The sequence below is a fragment of the Myodes glareolus genome, chromosome X (genome assembly GCF_982192425.1).
Source record: "Myodes glareolus chromosome X, mMyoGla1.1, whole genome shotgun sequence".
NCBI lineage: Eukaryota > Metazoa > Chordata > Mammalia > Rodentia > Cricetidae > Myodes > Myodes glareolus.
The window spans coordinates 42,243,358-42,246,804 of record NC_142053.1 but is presented as its reverse complement, the minus strand read 5'-3'; the positions used below and the strand labels follow the sequence as shown (position 1 = coordinate 42,246,804).

Sequence of the window (3,447 nt, the reverse complement as noted above, 5' to 3'; positions counted from 1 at the left end):
TGAAACATTGACAAGTGTGCATTATTACCTTACATGATAAATCTCAAAAACAAGCAAATCCGAGACTTTTTCCAAAGCACACCCATTTATACAAACTAAAATCCCTACTTTAAAATTGATTTAGAAGTCTCGTTTCTCCACCTACTGTTTTTGAGGAGTAGATTGCAAAAACATCAATTTAACTTGTGCTAGGTGGTAGTGGTTTGTTTTTTTAAACCAAAGATAGCCCTGCCAAACTTGTTGATTTTCTGCTTCATCTATTCAAGTCAATTACTGTGTCAAGCTGCTGTGCCTGTCACTGTAGGAAACCAGTTCATGCCTATATCACTGTCATCATGAAAATGTTCCATTCTCCAGAACAGTGCACTTACCTTCTATCACTTCCTGCCTAAATCCAAGTTAAAATCCATGATTTCCATTGGGTTTTAGCGCAGTTTGATTCTACAATGTCCTTTCTTTCCATGTCTCAGTAGCTGTTCCCAAATACATTAAATATAGATATGTTCTGCACTTGACACCCACACACTTACAAAATCAGCTGCGTACTTTGTTTGGTGTGTTTGTTTTACTAGGGCGGCTCATAAAAGCAGTTCTCATTGCTAAGTTTGGTACTTTACAATTTTGAGTGCGTTAATAAACAGTACATTGGGAAAATACTGAGCCTCTACAAAATAACTTTACCTTTATAAACAAACTAATGTAATTTTCTTCACTCAAACAAGCATAGGCTTGTTTTCAATATTTCCTCAAGAAAAATATCTCAATGAAACACTAAGTTCACTCTATTGTGTGCCGGAGTCATGGGCTTAGGACAATTAATACACTTAGAAGATGCTACCTGTTTAGTGTTATTTACACTGGTATGTCCATCATCCCCTAATCTGGAAGGTGAACAAACTATATTCAGAATGTGACTGAATTTGCGTCAATAACTGGGAACGGTATAGCTTTAATTAATCAGTTACTAAACACATAATGGGACTTAGTCTTGAGTGGGAATTTTCTTCATACCCCTCTTATGGCCTGGGAAACTTAATAAGAGGTTAACATGATAAAGGAGCCCCTGCTAAGGCAGACCTTATGGTAACGAAGGGAAAATGACAAGTGTACAAGGGTAAATTATCAGCAACAGGTTAGTACAGGTTAGGTACTGAAATCAAACACTGAAGGCCGAAAACGTCGCGTCTGAAATATTCTTTCTATCCTGAAAGAGAAACTAGAGAAAAGACACAATTCCCTCAGAAAGCAATGAGTCGATTCAGGTTGTGACTTTATATTTAAGCACCACTCAAAAAACATGGACACAAAGCAAACGATTTCTCTTTGCCCGTCACTATTCCAGCTACACAGCTTCGAGAGTTCTGTTCTCATTACACAACCCTTTCTCTGTTCCCAGAAGATAAGACAGCCCTGCGACAAATGGGACAGGTGGTATTTTCTGATAACCAGCGGTCGATGCAGTGGGCGTGGTACTCATGGGAGCAAGGTAGCTTACGAATTTTGTTGCCTACCATGTATTCCGTAATGCAAATAGTACATGTCTTCAATGCGTCATTTTCACCAAAACTTCTCATTGCTAAGTTAGCAATCTGTTCTTTGGTGAGTCCTCTAGTTTGGTGGTTGTCATTAAAAGGGTAAAGTAGGGTTTCATACACCCTTGAGCTTCTTTGTGAACTTTCACGATTGGAACTGAAGCCGGGGTTGGAGCTGGAGCCAGCAGCAGAGCTGTTCTGACCAGAGCGCCCTCTTCCACTCCGTGGAAACTCACCAAAACCTGTCGTTCTCTGCCTTGATGGGGTTTGAAAAGGAACAGGTGCAGTTTCCCTTGATCCAGTATCGAAGAGTGTAAGAGTGGAAGACCTGTTAGTATTCACAAAGGTGCTCCCATCTGCAGGTTCAAAAAATGTTAAGGTGCCTATAAAACCTCCACGACCACTATCATAAAGGACCACGGTGTTTGGGGCCTGGGACCTTGACCGAGTTCTGCTAGCTACGCTATCTCTCTGGTGGTATTCTCCCTGCAGAACTCTTCTGACTTGAAGGTCTGTGGTTGGAGGTCTTTGACCAGATCCTGCCGCTCCACCATTGGTACCCATGTCTGAAGAACTTGACCCTTGAGCGGCAGAATTTCTTGACCCAGAAGCCGCCAAAAGACCTCTACCTAGCAACTCAGGTCCAGTTATCTGCTGTCTCAAAGTCCCATGGCGAGGGGTTCTAGAACTTCCCTCGATCTCATTTACCAAAGGGTGCACAAAGGTATGAGATGAGACTCTACGATGAGATCTTCGTGGAATTTCATTTGCTGTGTGCAGAGGAGACCTACTTCTTTCAGCTCTGGCTCTGGGTCTTCTCCCGTGTTCTGGTTTGCGGCTTCTTGCCCTGCTTCGACCTCTGGTGGATGGCACTTCTGTTAATGCTTCAGCAGAACTGCGTTCTGACCTAGATGGTCTGGCAGATGATGTCTCAGATGCTGAATTTTCCATTGGCCTTTGGCTGCTGCTGTCCATGTTTTCTGCACTAAGATCTGTAGCAGACGGTTCATTTCCGTTCTCTGGGGTTTGTCTTCCATTATTACGGTTCACACGTGTCTCTAAACTGAATCTGAGATCACCAGTGTGTGAATTAGTGTGGTCCACTGCCCTCCAGGACTGATTTCCTCTCTGACCACTTCCTGTTGTATTGACAGTCTGTCGGACAGAGTTAGGCCAATCAATTATGGAGTCACCATTGGACATGTCATCTCCAGGTCTATTTTCATCTGAGCTCTGTGGCGGGGGCGGCCCCTCTTTGATTTGCTGTAGTCTTCTGAGCAACTCCTCCTCAGTAGTTTGACCCGGGGTGCCTAGCAAATTGTTGTCTCTCATAAGTCGATAGTCTTCTCCGCTCAGATTATTTACAAATCGATAGAAAGCTTCTTCCCGATTCAATCGAATCAATTGCCTTCTGCGCTGTGCTGCAGATTGGTCATTTCTTTTATCACTAGAATCTGAGTTTTCCATCTTGATGAACAAGTGGAGGATTTCTGTCTGTTATGACATAGGACTGAAATCCAATAAACCGGACTTTCAGTTTTCTTCACTAGGCTTCGGTGGTCCGGCCAGGAGGGGACTGGCTGGGCTCTGAGGCCTCAGCTGCTGCCGTGGCCACCTGAGCTCTGCTGCGTGGCTGCCTCCTGCTCCCTAGCCCGCCTCCGAATGGCTGGGAGAGACCCGCCTCTAGCCCAGGAACTCCGCCCATTCTGACACGTAGCTCAAGCAGCCATTCTCTTCCATTGTTACCTAGCAGTGACAGAAATCGACTCAAGGTAAATTTTCTTAAAGTCACCCCAAATTACCTATTGAATGTAGTTCAGGTCCCCTTTCTCAGCTACTTCACGTGACTCAAGAAGTCCTATTTAGAAAGCAGATGATTCAGCCAAAGTGTACCAGGTGGGCCTGGAGAAGAGCT

At 44.0% G+C, this 3,447-nt stretch overlaps 1 pseudogene; it reads right to left on the bottom strand.

The window, feature by feature from the left end:
• Positions 1–1,257: 1,257 nt before the first annotated feature.
• On the bottom strand, positions 1,258–3,158 carry LOC148117275 (E3 ubiquitin-protein ligase RLIM pseudogene; annotated as a pseudogene).
• Between the last annotated feature and the right edge of the window lie 289 nt (positions 3,159–3,447).